Below are 21,529 nucleotides of genomic sequence, written 5' to 3' on the forward strand. Positions count from 1 at the left end.
GCCTCAAGTAGCATGTTAGCTAGCAAACGCAATCATTAAGGGTTCACATTCGTAGACAGAATTTTTTTAATGCTGTTCGTGTCATAGTTAGGAACGGACGACTTTGATCAAACACTGAAGGGGAAAGATTTGATGATACTATGAAAAGCTTGCGTGAATTTGTTACGGCCACGAGTAGTATTTGTGCCGGTCTAAGAGAAACGCGCCGAGGAGAGACGGACGGCGCTCGCCTCCCTGCTGTTGCCATGACGACGGCAGCCAGAGCCGCGCTTGAGATTCCCCGCATGTTCCTAAGCCCCCCCCCCCCCCCCCCCCCCCCCCCACCTCCTCTAAGCGGACCACCCCATCAACGCCGCATCTTCATCCTTGCTTGACTTCCTCTTGGTCTTTGGAAGTAAGCGCAGCGTCTTGGATGCCGTCACAGCCTCCTCCAATCAGCACAGTGTGTAGCTCCGCCCGTTTCCATAGGCGACCCGCTGCAAACGATATCTTAAATCAACTTGATTTATTTTTGGAATTTCCTTCCCTTCGGGGGTCAGCAAGAGGGGGCAATATTTGGACAGCCCCCCTGGCCCGCGCCGATTGGTTGATTCATGGCTTTGCCGGCCGGTAATTGGGCGCTGACAGCGGGGCGCGAGTGGTGCCGAGCGATGATTGATGGCTGCTGCCGTCCGTCGCCACCTCGCCTTGTTGCAGCCCAGATGTACTGTATGCGCTCCAAAGTACCACGTCAACTTTTTCCCCATTCTCCCCAGACGCTTGATTAGGTACACCGCCAAGTCACATCCAGTGCAAAATGTGTGTTTGTGTCATTCTGGGATCTGTTCCTAATATTTTGAGCCATTTAAATATGATCAAATCTACGTATATTTTGACAAATCTTTGGGTGGCAATTAATCACAATTGTTGCTTTTGCGAAGTGTGTGCGCAGTCCATTTGGTTTTGCAGCCTTCAAAAATGAAGTTGATAATAGTTCTTGACTGATGGATGGGATCCATATCGCTCCCGGTCGTCGTTGTCGTCCTCCTCGCCAAGCGACGACGTTACTGCCACTTTTCTCATCCCGTCTGCATTTTCCTTCCTCTGTGACATTAGTTAGTCTTTGCAAAGTTTTTTTTTTTTTTCTCGAACTTACAAAGGGGAGATGGCGGAACCACACACATTTTGGGTCCTTGGACAAAACGTTGACTTGCTACCATCCTTGTTTTCTTTCCATCAGCTTCAGCTCCTTCCATATGTCCTTGTTTCTGTCCTCTCATTTTCCATCTTTCTTCTTTTGTCATCACTCATTCATCATTTTTTTTGCTTGCATACCATTTTGTAGTTTTATCTTTAACCTTCCATTCTTCACACCATTTAGGTTCCCCCCCTTTTTTTTTGGTGTTTTTTTTTTTCCCCCCCTTTCTCCTGTGCTTATTGTACGTGTGTCAGCGCCGCAAGTTGGGCAAGAGGCTGTTAGCCCCAATTCACCAGCACCCTCCCTCCCTCCCTCCCTCCCTCCCTCCCTCCCTCCCTCCCTCCACTGCCCTCCCTTCCCTTCCAGCAGCGAGCGCACCGTCTCTGCCATCACCGCTCCTTCCTTCACTCTCGCCTTCCTCCTCTGCTGGAACGCACCGAAGCTCTTCCTCCGTTGTGGATCGTAGCTCGGCCAAGCGGCGACGGACCTTCCCCCCCCACCCCCCCACACGCACGGCCACCCGCCTCCACCGGACAAGGTAAAACAGGCGCTCACATTGTTATGTTGAGCATTTCTTCACTTTTGGATTGCGGAAGCCTGAGCTGCATGCACGCCGATGCCGACCGGACTGCTTCTTTGGAGGGGGGGGGGGGGGGGGGGGGGGGGTGTTGCGCGCCGCATGGGTGTGTGTGTGAGTGCGTGATGAAGACAGAAGAGGAAGAAACACGTGCGTGCCATTCCATATTGCGGCATTGGTCAGGAGGAAGCACATCTGCTTGAATGCGTGTGTGCCTGTGACATGCGTGCGTGTGCCTTTTGATTGACAGCTGAAGGAGGGAGGGAGGGAGGGAGAGAGAGGGAGGGGAGGGCAGGGGACTCGTGAGGGTGGGGCGTGCGTCCTCCTCAATTGACTTGATTGATTGGCTTTCGGGCACCCTTCTTCTCACTGCTGGTCACATGAGCGGCGGGCGAGCTGCTGTTTCACATGACTGATGGATTGAGCTTTTCATTTTTGGCTGCTGAAGTTGTTTGGCTGAAGGGGTGGCCATGAGTCACATCACTGGGAGGGGGGGGGGGTGGGGGGAGGCTTCCAGGGGAAGGTGCTAGATTAGGGCGCTAGTCACTCTGGCCTAGTTCGTCGGACCTTACACTCTGTGAAATTGGGACTTAACTTGCGAGCAGACAATTTTGGGTGCTAACTTGGCTCAAATGGGATTCCTCAGGGTGCCACCATAAGTACCTTTTTGTTCCACAATTGGAATTTATTATTAATATAATAATGATTTATATATTTCAATGTCTCCATACAGTCTATATGTGTGTGTGTGTGTGTGTGTGTGTGTATATATATATATCTATATATATATATATATATATATATATATATATATATATATATATATATATATATATAATATATATATATATATATAATATATATATATATAATATAATATATATAATATATATATATATATATAATATATATAATATATAGAGCTAATCTTCGACCACAGGATTTTTTGTCCCGACTTGCGTTGGGCTTGCACTCCATTTGTCGCCGCCAGCTGATTGGCAAAATGCAAAGAAACACATCACACGGCGTGCGTTTGTAATGTCGCCGGCGGGAAGCACGGAGATTTCCAGGCTCCCACTTTCAAAACGGTCTGCCGGGAATCCGTGACACGTTTTTGCGCGTGGCGAGTTGTTGTGGCTTCGGGACTACACACAACCGAGTGAGCGGACACCAGACCGGAAAAAAAAACTATCTGTCACTTTTCTCCTGTTTTGTTTTTTGTGATGAATAATTCCTCTTGCAGACAAAAACAAAGGAGCGTCGAGAAGTTCAGCGCGAGTGTGGCGGACGGACGGGCTTGGCCGGCCGGCGGGCGTTTTTCCCTCCAGTCGTGTTTTGCTTTTTGTGTTCAAATCCCTGCGTGGGCTCGCACTAAGCCAACATTTCCGCCTAGCGCCGGTTTTCCCGCCCAACTCGACTCGGGGACATACGTTTGCGGCGACTTCCTTGCGTTCTTCCAGACTTTGCTGTCATTCTCTCCATTTTTTCCAGATTTCCTTGTGTTCTTTTGAACCTGGTTGTGTTCCTCTCACCTTTCTTTTAGCTTCCTCGCGTCCCGTCATTGCTGCGCTCGTCAGTCCCTTGAGCAAGTGTTTACGTAGTCTTCTGCCCACGCCCCCCCCATGGCCCAATTTCTCCAAAGGGAACCATAAAAGTTTCATTTCATCTAATCTAAGAAGCTTGTAATGGAAATGGGACGTTTCCCGCATCCTGTCGAAACGTCCAAATTATTTAAGGTGTTGGCTTCCTCGGGGCGCTCGCGGGCTGGCGTATTGGACCAAAACAAGTCGGGAGGGGGGGGGGAGGGAGAAAAAAATGATTTTGTCATCTGACGATGAAGAATCAGCTCCATAAATTTAGTTCCCCAAATTTCAAGCACGCGTAGTAGACAGATGGGTGGCGCTGAGTTGTGACAGCAAGGATGTCTTTGCCGCTAATCAGGAAAGTCAACTCCATCAGGTTAGAGCTCGGCCAAACGGGATTTCAGCGTAAGAAGATGTGTTGATGGCGGCCGCCAGCTGCTGCCATTGTGCTCATGCCGCCGCCGCCGCCGCGGCCGGCCGAGCCCAGGCCAGGCCAGGCCAGGCCAGGCCTATCCTGACAGACGTACGCTTGCTTTCATGGCCGCTTTCCACCGACGTTCACTTTAAATGATGCTTCAATTATTCAGGCGGCTGCGTGGGACGATCACACAGACACACACACACACGCACACATGCACGCGCATTTGTTGCTGTGTGTCCTCATGCATTTGGGAAGAGGACAACAAAAGTTTTCCTCAAGTCTTCTCGCGGCCATTCTGAAACGGCCACGGTAACCGGAAGGCACGTGTAAAGTGTGCGTGCGGGAAATAAGAATCATTTGAAGAAGAAAAAAAAAAACTTTTTTGCAAAGTCACATTAGCCCAAAGCAGCATGCAGACAGTGCGAGTGTGAGCGCGCATCCCATTTAGGGATGGGCTCATCCATAAAGCGCCGCCTCCTCTTGCATGCTGATGTGCCTGCCTGCCTGCGTGAACGAACGAGCGAGCGAGCGTGCGTGCGTGCGTGCGTGCCCGTCCAAATGACATCCCCAGCGGGATTTTGATGTCATCAAATGAATTTATTTGGCACCAAGCGGTGATCATCTTTACTTTCTTACCAATCAAGACGCTTCTCTCTTGGAAGTTGAGCGTTTTCACGCGTGGCTTCAAAATGGAGTCCACATTAGAAGATGCTTCGTTGATCAACAAATAGTTGTTTTTTTTCCCCCTCTCTAATGACCTGATCACAAAGTTCTTCACAATCATTCAAATGTTATTTAATTGCAACATTTTTTGAAGTGATTCCAAAATGCTAAGATTTTGCAATCAGCTGAGAAGGAAAGACTATATTGCGCTATATCTTATTTGAAACAGACAACAGTGTCGAAATTTTACTTTTTAAATTATAAAGGTTTTGCATTTTTTTTGTTATAGTTGGCTTACGGTCATCGCGAGCATTTAATCGGTCAACAAGTCGTCACCCTCTTCATCCTGCATCAGCGTCATTTTTCTCCGGCCGACTTTGACTTCATTTAATTTTCTGCGCCATTAAAAGCGGGCCGAGGCGCCGTGGGCCCGATTGGCCAGCCTTTTCTTTAAATCTCACAGCAGTCGCGGCGGCAGGTTGACGGGAGGAGAAGCTGATGGATGTCAGCGCAGATGGAAAAATGGGCAAAAATGAGCTTGGCCTAAAGGAAGACACGCACGCGCACACGCATGCACGCACGCACACACACACACACACACACACACGCTGGCTGGCTGGCTGGCTGGCTGGCTGGCTGGCTGGCAGACTCAGCCAAGCGGGGTTCTGGCTGAGTAGAGATTCTGGTAATTGACAGTCCAGGGTGCAGCATCCATCCTTGCATGAAGTGCAGCTTGTCTTCAACAAGCTCTGCTGGGCTCAGATAGCCTCTCGCACACACCATAAAAAAAAGAAAAGAAAAGAAAAGCAGATTGGAACTAGCTTTGGAATGGATAGAAAGCGACGCAGGCATCAGATGCTTTGGACCTCCAGGGTTTGGGTCTCAAGTTTCACTTACGGTTTCAAACTAAGTTCAAATCAGGATTTCCGAGTTCTGTTGAGTTAGGAGCCCAAAATGAGGGCTTAAGAAGGCCGAGTTCGGGTTCCAAACGTGCAGACACATTTCACTGCAGGTTTTGTTGGGCATTTAGGCTAGACTTTGGAGCCAAGAAGAGTTTGTTTGCATCTGGGCTTTCAAACAGATAATCAATCGGCCTGCCTTCAAGTTGCGCGTTCAGACCTGCTTTAAGATTTGAAAAGAGCTCGGCTCGGCGTGGCGTTCAGGTCGAGTTTCAAATCAAATGAGGCTTTCCAGTTAACGAGCTTTTGGGCTTGTTGTCGGAGTGAAAAAGTATTGACGGCGCGCGCTCCCAACGAGCACCTCGGACGCTTTTAACGGCAAGAAAGTGAGAAACGACCGCCGATTTTCTCACCTGCACGGCAGAGCCAGTCTCCGTTTGAATCCATTTGCTCACAATCGATGCGCTAATTGCGGCCGCTGGATCCGTCTGAATGCGCTTGAGTCGGCGGGCCCCACGGCCTCAGCTGCTACGAGCTAAGCCAAGCAAAGTGAGCTATCGCAAAGGAATCAAGTCTAGTTAGCCTAACATTAGCGTTAGCATTTGCGCCGACTGCGATGTGTTCGATGCAAAGTGCTTTGTGATTGGTTGACTGCGAGATGAGGAAAACCAAGAATGAATCCTATTTAGGCGGCATTAACATCTTAAATTTTGTGTGTGTGTGTGTGTGTGTGGGGGGGGCGTCGCTAGGCTAGAGGCAAGAATGGCTAATCGGTTGTGGATTACTCACGCTCAGGAAGGCAGGCTCCAAGGGCACTGAGGGAGAGCGCGGCATGCTACAGATATTATAGTGTGACTTGGTAAGGCTATAAATATATAATAATCCTAATGATGATGGGATAATAATGATATATGAAGTGTGAGAATCCCAAGGACAAGCGGGCGACTGTTGGTGGAGAAAGTAAGACCCTTTTTGATTATTCCGATGGCACCTGCCGTACACAAGATACCTGGACTGACCGACTCAACCAACAGAACCATTATTCTTTCTGACCTATCTGGCAATTTACAAACTGCTCCCACCTGGCTAGCTAACTAGGCTAGGTGGCAGCTAGCTCGCTCGCTAGCCTATATGCACCTTACCAGAAGAGCATCTACTTGCTAGGAATGCGCTCCGAAAATTAGCCTCGTTTGTCAGCCTACTCCTTAACTAGCCATCACGACGCCTGCCCGAGGGTTGTTTGGAGCGACGGCCGTGCTCCCATTTGTTCATTGTTTGACTTCATTGTTTCCCACCGGTGAATAATACCTACCATGAGCTTTTTCCTCTATTGTTGGTTATTACGTGCTGAAGCATGGCGCGGGACTCTGCTGCCATTCGTCTTCATTTGTTTGACAGGCGCGCACGCACGCTTGCGCGCACACGTACAGACCAGAGCGGCCTCCGGGATTTTCCGGGATCCCCGCAAAGCCTCCGGAGCCGATAAGGAATCGCTTTCCTGACAATTAAGAGAGGAAGTTCAAAAAAGCGAGCTATCAATTTATGCGTCCGTGATGGAGGAGGCTAGGAAGAGCAATCCCAGTGAGAGGGGCTAACTGTGCTACTTAATGTTGCTAGCAAAAGCACAGTTGCTTTATTGAATTCAAATCGCTCCACGTGCGTGCTAGATAGCCAACTAGCTCTTGCTACATGATCATCATTTCATTTAAGCAATCAGTGCTGTCGTAAAGAGAAGGGAGATTTATTTTCAGAACTCGAGCGTCTGCGTTATCCTCTCTAATTAGCCTAGCAGCATCTGGTGATTTAAAGTCTCAGGTGCTAACCACGCTCATTAGCACGTTAGCATTTCATTTTTAATGTCAGTGAGAAAAGCCGCATTTCACGTTGAGCTCAAGTTTCCGTGGTCTCTCTATAAATGAGCGTTTGGACTCCATAACTAGCCTACTAGCTTGCTAACCACGCTAGTGGCGACCTAAAATGCGATGTCGTAAAGGCATGCGCGTAAGTCGGCTCTTTACAGAGTCTCCTCTTCCCGTGTAAAGTATTCATTGCTAGCTATTGTTTATCCCCTCGGCTTTTCATCCTGACTGTGAGCGCCGTGTCTTGTTGTTGCTTTGATTTCCCGCAGCCTGGCACTCGCTCACACATTCTGTCTTTTTCCCGGACGCCTCCATCAATATTTCATGATGTTTGGCCACCACCGTTGGTCACCAGGGGGATCCCGCTGCCGCCGCTGCCGCCGCCGCCGCCTTCTCGCTTTTACGTCCAAACTTCTCACATTCGTCATGCAACAAGTCAGTGCCTTTTCGGCAACCCCTCGGGCATTGGCATCAGTCAAACGTGAGGCTTGAATTGGCGGCGTGATGTTCGTGGTGGACCGTGTCGTCTCGGATGCGTCTTGCAAGCCATCGGCCTTCTCAATTGACCACGCGCGCCGAGGAGATCTTTGATGTGTTGCCAGGCGACCCGATTTGAATGAATTGCCCGTCAAGGTGCTCCGACACGCTTTGTGTGTTGGAGGGAAGCCGACGGGCGTGTTAGCATGCTAGCACACGGCGCCGGCTTTCAACGGTCGCCTGTGGATGCAGGCAAACGAGTTGAAAAGCCAAAGAATGGAACATCTATCTGCGTAGCAGTTGTGACTGCTGATGCAAAGCGTACGTTTGCTCGCGCGCTCGAGAGGTGAGATGCTTAATGCTTTAGCTACACTAAAGTGCAGCGCTGAGTCGACAGTTTTTGTATCCCTTCCCACTTGATTCTGCGGTGTGAACACCTCCTCTGGCTTATTGGCGGGCAATATGTTCCACAGCAGCTGACGCTAACGGCGTCCACCGCGGCGCCGCCCGAGCCGCCATTTATTTGACGCGACGGCTGAAAGAGACGCGGCGGAATGAAGCGTGGCTCTTAGCTGCACACGCCGGCCGGCCGGGCGGACGGGCGGACAGAAGCTCCGGGAGCTCCTTTTACGAGCTCACTGTGCAAACTGAGAAGAAGATAAATGGAGGCTATAAATCCAATGAGAAATGTCTCTTCGCACCAAAATGGTGTGTGAAACTCGGAGGAATAATGTTGTTGGGATAAAAGGAAAAAATAAAAGCACAAGAACTAACTGAATGTGGGCTAAAACGTCCTAGCTAAGCATCAGTGATTTCAAGACTCCGTGCGACTCGCTAGCCCGCAGCTAGACTACCATGTTATATGGATTCGATTCTCAATCTGATTCAAAGAAGCCGTCCGTCCGTCCATCCATCCATCGACATCTAGAAGCAAAGCAAGCAAACATGATGGTTAGAGCAAAAGCTGAAAATGTTTGTCTTGGCGACATTTGGCACAAAATGCCAGTTGGGACGTTCAGCACGTCTGACTTCACGGCCCAATGCTAGTGGGCTAGTTAGCATAGTAGCGACACCAAGTAGAGGAGAGCAACAAGGCAAAGGAGGGCCCACACTCAGGTGTGTGTGTGTGTGTGTGTGTGTGTGTGTGTGTTTGTGTGCGTGTGTGCGTACTTGTGAAAGTCAGAGTAAATGCAGGAATCAGCAGAATGCAAATGTTACGTTTGTTCTTGTGTGTAATGTCAGCACATCCTGTGTGCATTCAAGTGTTGTGTGTGTGTGTGTGTGTGTGTGTGTGTGTGTGTGTGCGTGTGCGTGTGTGTGCGTGCGTGTGTGTGTGTGTGTGTTGGGTGCGTCCAACTAATGAATGCAAGCAAAGTTCTCTAAATACACAAGCGTGTGTTTTTGTGTGTGCATGTGAGAAGTGAAAAGTTGATATTGATGATCTTGTTGGAGCGACAGCTTGTTTGAAATCTCCACTGATGGCGCCGTCACTTTGCTTCTTTCTGAAGAATCAAAGCGGCTTCGTGAGCGCCACTCGGCGGACACTTCATTAAGGATACGTGCCCCAATAAGAAACAAGCATCTTTTGGTTCTGGAGGAAAGTCTCAACGGCCTTTCTGGATTTCTTTGTATTTCGAAGGCTGTCAAAGGCCAGGCGGCTTGGGGGTGGAAAGGTTTTTAGTTTTTGGCGCAACTTATTTTTGTTTTCTTTTTGGGTCAGCGGAAGAAACCTTTCCATTCTCAAGCTGTCAATGGCCGCCGGAGCCGAGAGCGCCTTTCTTGTCAGCGCTTGCCTCCCAACGCCATTCCAAAGCATTTCTTTGGCTTGAACTCGTATCATCGCTGGGCTTTTGCGGAGGATGACGGAGATTGGAGAGTGTTGACCAGATGAAACGCAAAGCTTTTGGGCAAATTGCAATCGAAACCATGACTCGGCTACCCATCGATCAATGAACTAATCCATTGGTTGTACGTGAATCCGTGAACTACGTATTATACCTCTCCTAATTGTAGACCTTAACTATCATATTGTTTGAATGATGCCCCAGCGTGTGCGTGAACATTTACAGTTCCATGCTGACGACTGAAGTGCGACAACAGGAAATCATGATACACCCACACACGTGCTGTGCCAGGACACACACACACACACACATTTCAGTGTCACACCTCGAATGCGAATCTGCACGTCAGTCACTTCCATGTGGAGGTTTGAGTTGTGCGTTGCGTGCGGCGCCTTGGCGACCGCCGCTCGCTTGAGGGATTGGACAGGAAGTGGAATTTCAAAGGTTTCAAATGTCAGCGCGATGACCTGCTAGCATTTGTCGGTCAGCACTGTAAGCTTGTTGCCAGCGCTCTCTTTGTTGTTGTTGTTGTTATTGGTGGGATGCCCCGCGGCCGCCGCCCACCACATCCGCCACCCAAGCCGACGCCCCTGCCGGCGTTTTGGCTGCCGGCACGGGCCGAGCGTGCCAACGCGCTTGGCTGGCGACCATTTCGCGGAGATTGCGGAGACGCAGGGAGCCGGCCGGCTTGCCGCAACAACAACAAGATATTATTATATTATATTGTATCTTATTATATCTTATTATATTATATTATATCATATCTGAATTATTATATTTGATTATATTATATTTGAAGTCTCGACAAACCGAATGTCCCTTTCCCACCTCTCGAGGTTCCCAAAGTCACGACACGGCGCAGAAGTCCAAGTGGCACTTTGCAGTCAATGCAACAAGCCGCGGCCCGCTCCGGACCCGTATAGTGAGCCTCCAAATGTGCTCAGCTTCTCCCCAAAAATATCCAAACAACACACTTTGCATGTGGCAAGAGCAATAAATGCGGCGGCGGCGGCGGCCATCTCAGGTGAGCGAGGGCCTTTGACAAAAAGTGCAACACAAAAGCGCTTAATTGGACCAAAAGGGATTTGAATGGCTGCACGACTCGCATTTGCTTCTCGTTTGTTGGTTTCCTAAAATGATTTTTCATGTTTTGTTTAAACATTCGTGACACTTTGGAGTCTTTGGCAGGAACCAAAAAAAAAAGCGCCCTTCATTGTGTACACCTAAATGGGTCTTTTATGTTGGCTCATATATTGTCAACATCAAAGACACTTGCAAGCCTTCCAACATTTTGAATGGCCAACTAAGCATTTTTTTATACTTGGTCGAAATCACCTTTAGTTGCGATCAATTTTCAAGAGAAAGGATCCTGTACCAAACGTGATGTTTTTTTGTCCAATGTCGGCTCTCCGTCGTTTGATGGATTTGCGTCGTCAACAGCTGCAAATAGTCTCCCTCATTCATGTTGCTGCCTCGCTGCTTGCTCCGCCCCCTGCCTCCATCCCATAATATCCATCTCCCGCCCGCTGATGGATGTTGGCCTCCAGCTGACTGCCGGATCAAAACATCATTTTGGCTCATTTGTTTTGGCCCCGATCTAAGCGGCTCCCTTTCTTTCGCTCGTTCTTTGCCTTGGCCATTTGTTTGCTTGACAGCGCGCAGGCAGCCAGGCAGGCAGGCCTGTTTAGTTTGAGGTGGTGCTTGTTGTTGTTGTTTATTTTGGATGGTGGTGCATTGCCTTCATTGCACCCGCCAGCTGCCTTTTTACGTCTTCTCGTTTTGGCTTGTGGAAGGGAAATTTGCTTGGTTATTTTGCCTCGTGTTGATTTCTATTGTGCAAGGCAGCGGTTCGCCACAATAATTGAGGGTTTTACTTGGACTTGTTTGGCTTATCGTGCAAAAAGGAACCGAAAGACGCATGATGCAGCAACGCAAGTAGTCAGACAATCTGCTACATGCAGAAAGGCGTTTATTCTTGATCCTCTGCAACAAAATGACTGTAGATGACTGAGTTTTTGGGAGATACAATGTCCTTATCCCAAGCCTTTTTGGACAGATGAATGGCATTTCCATTCATTTGAGTGGGGAACGATGATTTGAGATACTACTGCTTTGACTTGCGTGGAATTACGATGCGCACGTTGTGTTTTTGTGGTGGGTAAGCTGACATTTAGCGGCGATTGCGCTCCCGCCTTCCTTTATACCTGCTCGGCCGCTCTAACCTTTACTTGAAGGATCGAAATGCAGATGGCGTTTAAGAAAGAAAGAAAGAAAAACGCAGAGGCCGCCCGTGTCGCCGTTGACCTTCGTACGTGCCGCCGCTGACATTCTCCCGGGCGGGAGAGAAACTATTTCCGACATTTTTTTTTCTGCCGGTGGGAAAATGTTTGCACGGATCAGCTGCCGTCGCGAGGTTAGCGTGGGATGACGAGAGAGAGCGCAAAGGTTGTTTTTTTTTTTTTGTTTTTTTTTTTTTACTCTAGCCATCATCTGCGGTTTTATATTGAAGACGGATGGGAGGGGTTCCACCAACTTTGATCTCCCTGGCCGTCTTTCATCAGTTAGCGGCTAATTTGCCGTGGCTAATCTGCTTTTTAGAGTTCCTGGTTGAATGTTTGGACCTATTTGACCAGAAGCCTCTTTTCAATTAGGCGCGGGTCGCCGTCTGCTTCATTTCACTCTGGCATTGATTTGATTTTTATCTTCAGCCGCCCACCCGCCCGGCTCGACCCGGCTCGGCCCGACCCGGCTCGACCCGGCTCGGCCCGACCCGGCTCGGCTGTCATCCAACTTTTATGACTAACGACTCCTCCGTCTCTCCGTCAGCTCCCGAGACTTCCCGCTCTCGTTGCGGCTTTGGCTCGGAGGAAAAGCTCGCTCAGGACGTTGCTGGTGGTCGCCAAGCCAAGACTGGCTTGGTCTGGCTAATCGGTGCGCGCCGAAACGTGACATGTTGTGCAAAGTGAGAATGGCAGAAGAACACAAATCAATTGCCATCTTTTGTTCTCGCTCAAATCATGAAAAGCAAACTTTGCACGCTTATCAGCGGGCAACTTTTGTCAGCGTCGACTTTGCTCTTTCCCCGTCGACGGCCAACGAAAGCCGAGCTAATTTGGGAGTTGAAAAACTCATTAAGATCAAACGAGCCACTATAAAGAGGCCAATTCTGTATTGTTTGACGGACAGCGGTGGCTGCTTTTTATTGGATTTTTTTCTTTTTTTCTGAAGTCATTTCTCCCGTCCGTTGCTCGGCGCCACCTGTCAGAGAAAAGGCATTTGGGCTTATTTGTGTCAAGTTCTTTTACGGCGGAAAGTGTGTCTCACGATAATAGCCATTTAAATCAAACACTGTCTCGAGGCGTTTGCGTGACAACGGCCTTCAATATTTCATTTGGTTCTGCGGACGGGCCGCTGCAGACGACCCAAACAGGAAATGACGGTGCCGACCCCTCTGAATTGGAGGCCACGGCAGACGGGCGGGCCGCTAGGCGGAGCGAGCTCCTCCAAGGGCCCCCGGCGTCATTCGGGCCCGACGAGTTGACCTCCGAGACGATCGGAGCCGGTTTCAACTCGGGGCCCGTGGACTTGGTTGGGTGCGGAGGTCGTCCACGGTGAAGAAAATGCTGCGCTAAGAAATAAACGCAGAGGTGGCTTCACCTTGAACACGCCGCCGCCGCTTATCTGCAAATAGGCTTCTTATGAGAGAGACTCTTTTCCTTCATTAGCGCCTTTGAGCCTCGCAGTATTTCTATTTATGTTTGACTGAATTTCTATTCATTCCCCCAGTAAAGCTTTGGCGTGCGCGTGGCTCTCCGATGTAGTATTTAGTTGGCTGGCTTATGCTAATATTATGCAAAGCGGCTGATGAATATTCAACAAAGGCCCTCCCAAATGGTTACAGTAAATGATGGCTGCCGTGATGCGAGTCAACAACTGGAAATACCTCCCCCATGATTACAGATTGAAGTCGCCCGGCAAAGTGGGCGGGGCTATTTTGCCGCTGTCCAAAGTGCTGGAATTTTCCAGCAAACCGTAACCAAGCACAGCACGTTAGCTCTTCAAATGGTACTGAAACGTCTTTTCTTTTTTTTTTTTTTTCTTCATAAATATAGCCGTGATGTACGCGACCATTTATTAGTTTCTTTGCTTGGCTAATAAATCAACACGGTCCCATTTAACGAGTGAAATCGATCAAGGCCGGCTCGTAGGAGCGGATGTCGTCATGCCGGCTGCTCCCCGTCGCCTCGTGTTAGTTAGCCGCGCTAACGCTGGCCGCCAGGGGGCGGGGCTTACGATCCCTCCTCCGTCCCGCGGCGAGAGAGAGAGCGAGCGAGCGAGCCAGCGGAGGAGGCATTAGCCATGCTAATCTCATTAAAGCGGACCCGTGAGTGAATCCTGCGGGAGCGTGCCAGAGACGGATGAGCCGCTTTATTATTAAAAAGGTTCAGGGATGGAGAGAAGGAGAAAATGACAAAAGGGGTGACACTTTTTCCCAATGCAGTCCAACATTTTCAGTTTCTTTGACAGAACCGTTGACTCATTAAGGCCAACTCGATCCGATATAATACAAAAAGCTTTTCAGGTAATCTCCCAAAAGTCGTGCAAAAATTTGAAGAAAAAAAAAAGTCTGGCTTCTCTTGGTCTTTCAAGTCTGTCTATCTTTGAGTTGTCTATTCAAGTCGCAATCCAAGCTCTTTTTTTCCTGCTTATCTGCCGCAAATCTGCGTTTGACACTTGCTGTCTCCTCCTTCCTTTGTCTGCTTTGTCTTTTTTGACGCCGTGTGTCGGCGCCAGTCCCGAGTGTGTTTCCGTATCTTCACGACCTCCTCAAGCGACACCTTCAAAGACGAGCTTTTCTTTCTCGCTCGCTCGCTCGCCCGAGCCGTTTTCCCCGATTGCTGATGGCATTTGGGAGGCTCGCCTGGAGACGGCGGCAAACGAAGCCATTCACTTTTTTAAAAGAGCATTGACTGGCGACCTCGACTGCCGCCTTAGCCTTTGCGCTACCGTTTGGACCTCCGACGTAGCCCCCGACGTCAAACATCCCGCCTCCGATTGGAAATGGAGATGGACGCGTTTGACAGTCGAGAACTTTGGAATATGCTAGCTATGCGCACGTGTGCTAGCTATAGCCATTCGGCCAAAGGTCAGCCGCTAAATGGATTGACATTGGTCCGATTTGTCTTGGCGGCCGCGCGCCAAGGAAAAAAAAAACAAAAAACGTCATCAGTACCATTTGAAGAGCTAACGTGCTGTGCTTGTTACGTTTTGCTGGAAAATTCCAGATTTCGAGCCATATCCACCGCACTGACTGGACTCCGGCCCAGGTCGAATGCTTGGATTGCTGCTTGAGATGCTAAGCAGATTGTTTGCTAAGCGCAGGAAGAAGGAGCCTCAGCATATATTTGTGACCTGTTACAGACAATTTCTGTTTGATTTGTCAAGATGAATCGACTAGTCACAGCCGCTTGCTGTGGTGACGTACCTTCTACCTACCTTAGCTATGATTGCAAACTGCTTTGGAAGCCCTCCCCGCCGCACGCTGGTGCTTTGGAGCCATATCCACCGTAGCAGAGTTGGCCAGCTACTCTTTATCTCATTTTCTCCCCTTTCCCGTTTCTCAAGGGGCCACACAGACTGTGAGTTTATTGTAGCGGCAAGAGATAACGACACGCTCACTCACGCACGCGCACACACACACACACATCGCAGTGTTTATGCGGCCGCTGATCGGGGAAAGCTTAGCGAGCCTCGCAGTCCACATGAGATCAGGATGGATGATACCCTGTGGTGCACTAGGGTACACGCGCACACGCATCCGCGCACGCATTTATTTAAATTTCAATTTGCCACATTTATCAGCATTTGTTGGAGCTAGCACGCAGCTAGCATGCAGCGAGCACACTCAATCTTTGACAGCTAGTATGTATGATGAGTGCTTCTTATTTCTTAGTCAGGACTGCTTTTGTTGGACTCAACAAATGTTCGCTCAAGTCACGATGCATGAATCATCGGGACTTTTATGGCACGTGGCCAGCCCGAGGACACATGCTAAGCTAACGTGTACTTCAAACACTGGCTTAATGAAGCGGGTAATAGCGGCCCAAAAAATAATGACGGGCCCGTCAAGCGATAATGCGTCGGACGCTGAATAATTCATGGGGCGGGCGGGCGTGCGTGCGTGCGTGCCTATATTTACACACGTGGGTTAATCAAGCGGCTTCGTGATTAACACTTGGTTAAGGAATTCAACTTTGTTGATGAGCGTGAAACCTCTCACGTTGTTGTTCTTGCTTATTGCTTTGAAGGGAACTGATGCTAATGTAGGGCAATCGATGCAATCAAGCAGCTTATACGGTGCGGCTAATATGTCCCGCTAATCAAAATCAAAGATGCTTTGGTTATATGGATATGAATCACTACCATATCGTCATAAAAAGTACAAAAGAGCATATACATATTGCTATTGTCCCAAGGTACCCATAGCTACCGTTATGCTACAATATGAGCGCAAATGAAAGCAATATAGACTATATCACATCAAAACATTTTTCCCCTCCAAAATGGACGGTAACCTTTTCAACACTGTCCTTTGTGTTGTCCATCTAACACGTGTTGACATATTTATTATGTTAAAGCTTCCCCCCCCCAATTCTCTGTCCTCTCAGCAGCAGTGCTTTTGTAAACGTACTTGAGGATCATTTGGGGAAAAAAGCACTTCTCTTCATCAGTGAGCGCAAAAGCAGAGAACCCAACATTTTTTTAATATTTTTTAAGGATAGGCTGTCAGCGCTCGTCTTTTTTGGATTTTGCTCCAATTTCGTCGGCAGCCCACTCCCCGATGGCCGCGGCTGCCCTCGGCACCCCGAATGGACTCTCCTCGTCTTGTCATGTGCCCCAAACCAAGCAGCCCCTTCCTTCCTTCCTTCCTTCCTTCCTTCCTTCCTTCCTTCCTTCCTTCCTTCCTTCCTTGCCTTGCCTTGCCTTGCCTTGCCTTGCCTTGCCTTGCCTTGCCTTGCCTTGCCTTGCCTTGCCTTGCCTTGCCTTGCCTTGCCTTGCCTTTGCAGCCTGCTGCCTCTAAAGACCAGACCCACTTAGGCAGCACGCCTCACAAACTTTTAGCAGAACTTTTTTCATTTTACTGCTGGCTAACATGCTAGCTGCTGGTTGAAACGCTAACCGCCGCCATTGCTTGCCTTTTGTGCCATGATTTTGTTTTCATTTCAAGAATATCAAGTCCATGAAAGCCGCCACGCGTGAGCGATTCTTAATTAATTGTTGTACAGTTGTTTGTCATCTCTTTTTGATTTAGCTCTGAAATGTTGTTGTGGTGGTTTTTCTAAATGATGAGATTTTTCGATGAAATCATTACTTTTTGACCGTTTTTTGCATTTAAAACACTTGAGGAGCTAATGTTGACTTTTCTGGCAGGACTATCCCAATGGTCACCACAGCGCATATTTCATTTTATTTTCCAGACTTTTCCAACAAAAATGCAATCCGCTCCATCAAACGACAACTTTAGTAAGCCTTAGTCAAAAGTCAGCCATTTTACTTTGGCTCCATTGAGTACCTAATGAAGTGTCTGCCATGAGTGGCCACTTGCTGCATGCGTGTGCGTGCGTGCGTGCGCGCGCGTGTAAAAGAGATACAGTACACCCGCAAAGCAAGTACGTACAATTAAATTGAGACAGGCACATATGTTTTTTTCCATTAAATGTTGTTTCTCCATGTTGTGTGTGTGTGTGTGTGTGTGTGTGTGTGTGTGTGTGTGTGTGTGTGTGTGTGTGTGTGTGGAGCGCAGATAGGGAGCTTCATTAATGCTAGTCGTTAACAAGCCCCGAGGACACACACACACACACACACGCACGCACGCACGCACGCGCGCGCGCACACGCGTTTGCACAGCTAAATGAGACCATTTCTAATTTGCGTGTAAAGCCTCCGGGTGCTCGGAGTGCATTCGTGCACGTCTTTGGCATCGGCGGACCCTGAATGCAACACAAGGATGACTTTTACTAACGAGGAGTCATAGAAAAATGTTGGACTTTTTTTCTCTCACTTTTTTTAACTTGGCGGTAGCTCAGCTGATTTGCGATCAAGTGCTGTTTTTTTTTTTTTTTTTGAGGGGGGGGGCTCATATTTGGCTGCAATGGAAGAAACATGCAATAACAATCTACAAATACATTTTTTAGTTTAACTAATATATATTATATAACTAATATATACAACTTGATGGGGCATATCACAATTTTAAAATTGATGTTGTTGCCGGTTCTATTGGATCTTCACATTTTTTTTGGACGGAAACAGCACCTTTTGGCCTTGGGGGAGCTACAAAAACACATCACGTGTCCAAATATACTGTCTGTGAAAATGTCAAGGTTTTACATTTTTCTTTTAATCGTCACAAATAAGAATTTCTTTGTGTGTCACGCACACTGCTCACCATTCAAACGTCCGTCCTAGCGGCTCATTTGGGTTTTTTAGCGTCGTCATGGCGACAGATGCTAGGCAAGATGCTGGTTTCCATGGCGCCGGCCCAGCCTGCTTTCTTTCCAGTGCGCTTTGACGCAATTTTCCAAACGTGTTGACGAGAGCGACAAAGTCGACTGAGCGTGCGAAAAACAACGTGACGCATTTGGCTCAACGGAAAACATGCCAGGCTTTTTGACTTTGTGGTTTGGGCCTCCAAGCCTGGCTTAGGATTTCAAATGATGTTTTGTAGCCTCGTGGGTGTTCTGATCAAGGGTCCAGTTGTACTCGACCCAAACACACGCACACGCAAGAGTGACCCCGCCCCCCCAAGAGGCCAGCGCGCTCCCATAGGGTCGTCGTTTCGGGCCTGACTAATTGGCCGCTTGGCACGGCGGATGACTTTTAATGTATTTGGACACGGCGCTAATTGGTAGTCGTCGGGACGCCGCCGATTCTCGGCACCGGCTCGAGCCGGGAGGAAAAAAAGAGAGGAGCGATTGGGCTGTGATTGCCATCACCTAGTCGGGCGGGCGGGCGGGCGGGCGGCGCTCACTCGATCGCTCGCTCGCTCGCTCACCTCGTCACGACGGCTCCTCAATGGCCGCGATTTGGGCCTTTCAAGTGCTTCACTGGCCCGAGCTCGTACGAGAGGGACGGACGGCGACCCCTTCAAGCAACAGATACACAAAGTCAGCCATTTTGCTCTGAAGTGCTCATCTTCGGGTCCTTCTAAACTTCTTGGTGAAGTCTGGCATTGCTTCTGTAATTTGCAAGCCAGTTTTACTGTGCCGCATGAAATTTGAGACCCGCAAAAGTCCCGGCAGAAAAGAAAGATTTCCATTTCCGTCTCATTCGCAAACATTTGGAGTTTTTGTCCGACGTTGCGCTCCGGTTTGATGACTTGCCATCCATCAAATGTCCAGTGCACTAAAATGACATTCCAGTTGAAGCTACAATCTGCGTGGGCTCAGCTTAGCCGCTGGGCTAACGGGCTCCGTCCGTGTTTGAGCACCAGCTGGGAAAAATAAAAAGGTCAAATGGTCGCCCCTTTTTATCGGACCCGCTTTGTCATCTTGGGCCAGTAAAAAGGGAGGCCCGGTCTGATCCAATCGGACGGGTCGTCTTGTAACGCCGAAGCGGCTTTCATGGCCCCCCCCCCCCCCCGAAGTGCTAAATTGCCGACAAATTGCCGTCCGTCTCGCGAGAGGAAAAGCAGCACAAAGTTTGTTTTGAGGCTCCCGTAAAGCGCTTGTCATTTTGCCATCACAAGGCGGCAGCGGATGGTTCGTCTCGCCCGAGGTTATTTATTTGAACAATTTTTGAATCGCCCGATTGTTTGCAGAAGGATCTGTTGGACTCGGTCAAGCAGCCCGAGGTTATTTGTTTGGCGTAAACAACTGCAAGTTTGTCCAAATGCCAACTGGAGGTTAGCCTCCGAGCGTCTCGAGGTAGTCTGAGGACAAAGCGCACATTTGGCCTTGAAAGCAACACTTCGTTAGCGGAATGTAAACAAGGCGCCACGCGGCCAGGCGGGCCGCCATTAGCTTAACGGCGTTCCCGAAGGGAAGCCGACGACTCTGAGGCCGGGCGTCGGGCCAGAGTGCCGTCGTAAACATGCCGGCCGGCGGGCGCTAACAAGCTGGGATAAATCAGCCGCTCCAGTCGCGGGGCCACTTAGAAGCTACGGCCAAACGTGACCGTCTCCTCTCTTTCTTTCTAGGTGTCGGTGACTCCCTGGCCGCCCGGCGTGGACGCCGACTTCAAGTCTCGTCCGCGAGGTAAGAAAATTGGCGCTTCCTGTTCTGTCAACGTCCTTTAGCTAGCACATGTCCAAACACTTGAAAATCAAAGATGGTTTCCCTGGTGGGGCCATTAATGAGACAGAAGATATTGTAATATCTTACCGTTATTAAAAGAAAGGCAATTTACACTTTTGATATTTTAATAAGTGACATTGAGGCGACGCACACGTTTTGACTTTACGGGAAACATGAAATAATGTGGCGGGCCCCGGCTTTGATAGCGGCGCTCAGAATGATGGGGGCTTTAACTTTCCTGCCATGTCCTTTTTGCTCTTCCGCCTTTTTGATACTCCAAGTGCAATTTAATGTGTCGTTACTTTCCCCCGTGAGCCAAACGAAGCCCATAACATTTTGGTACGACTACACCGGGAAGGTCGAGTGAGGTAAATTTGTCTTTTTTTTTTTTTTTAATGCTAGCTGAGCAGGGAATGTGGAGGAGGGATTTTCTGGCCGCCCAAATACGCCGGCAGAGCGAGCCTTCGTTACTGCAATTAAGCAGCGGCGAGCTAAGGCGGGTAAACACTGACTGCTGCTATTCAAGCGCAAAGCTATCAAACTCCCACAGAGGCTCACTAAACACTCTGTGTAGATCGTGTGTGTGTGTGTGCGTGCGCGTGTGCGTGTTGCTAATTTCCGGCAAATATTGGATTCAGCCACTCAGCCGTATAATCGGGCAAAGCCAAAAGGGATGACATTACCGATCATAGTCATCCTCTTAGCTGATGGTTGGGGGGGGGGCTTAAAAAGGCCATTTGACAATCACGTCAGGTAGCATCTTTGTGTAAATGATCCCTCGCAGCAGCCAAAAGCAGAAAGTTGCTGTTGTTTGGCTTGTCTTTGTTTGCGATGAAGTCGTTTCACTGCTTTGTTGCACCCTTCAATGTTTTGTTCTTCTCAGAATTTTGCAGCAAGCTAAAGGCCTAACATGCTAGGTGGCTTTGACTTCTCACACAGGCGCATGTCGATTTAGGTGCGCTGTCAGACGTAGCGGCCAAATTCGAGACGTTTGAGGCGCGCTTAACTTTTAGCGCAAATTGGCAGCCAAACGTCGGAGCCGCTTTTGAGCGACGGCTGAGCTAACAGCAGCGATAAATGGCGGCAAAGCGGGAGATTAGCGACACTGAGATGCAGACGGCGAGAAGCCGCAGATCGCAGAGCCGTCAACGACGTGAGGGAATTCTGCAGGCGGAGCGGAGCGCATGGCAGGATCCATTCCAAAAAGAAAAGCTGCTGGAAAGTCATACAAAGTAGCGAAAATGGGAAAAATCTCGACAAAGTGGAGGTCCCGTTGTACGCTTCAAATTCAATTAGGTTCATGACTTTACTCTTGGAAGCTAACAAAGCTAAAAAGGCTGTTATTTGGTCTCACCGCATGTTTTCATTTCATTTGAAGCGCCCATGTGCAACGAGTTGCTACGTTGAATCATGACAACGTGACGTCGAAATGATTACAAAAACATGTATGTATATATAGAGAAACAAAGAGAGTCGTGTTGAAACGGAATATAGCTTGACACAGTGTACAAGACGCAGACAAAGTGATTGGTGAGCTGCGCTGCCGCGTGACACATAATTGAAGCAATGCGTGGTGGCGCGCTCAGCGTTTGGGCTTTCACGTTTGAAAGGAGCCCAGGAGCGAGCCTGACATCTTCTCTTCCATCACCGGTCGTCGGGACGCTCCATTGTTCCTTATTGTCTCTCTTTTTTGAGCCGCCACCTGAACTGTCCACGACCCGCCGGCGATGCGTG

At 49.1% G+C, this 21,529-nt stretch overlaps 1 protein-coding gene across 5 annotated transcripts in view; it reads left to right on the plus strand.

Annotated features, from left to right (window-relative positions):
* The window catches only part of elfn2a (extracellular leucine-rich repeat and fibronectin type III domain containing 2a), a 42,955-nt gene that overhangs the window by 1,110 nt on the left and 20,316 nt on the right, over window positions 1-21,529 (plus strand). For 4 of the 5 annotated variants that reach the window (XR_007481401.1, XR_007481400.2, XR_011086912.1 and 1 more), the window contains exons 2-3: window positions 1,547-1,715; window positions 19,699-19,756. The gene's annotated coding sequence lies outside the window, so the exon portion shown is untranslated. The remainder of the gene's footprint in view (window positions 1-1,546; window positions 1,716-19,698; window positions 19,757-21,529) is intronic. The other variant, XM_049720596.2, reaches the window with a different exon arrangement.

Source organism: Syngnathus scovelli, chromosome 5 (genome assembly GCF_024217435.2).
Source record: "Syngnathus scovelli strain Florida chromosome 5, RoL_Ssco_1.2, whole genome shotgun sequence".
NCBI classification, from domain to species: Eukaryota; Metazoa; Chordata; class Actinopteri; order Syngnathiformes; family Syngnathidae; genus Syngnathus; species Syngnathus scovelli.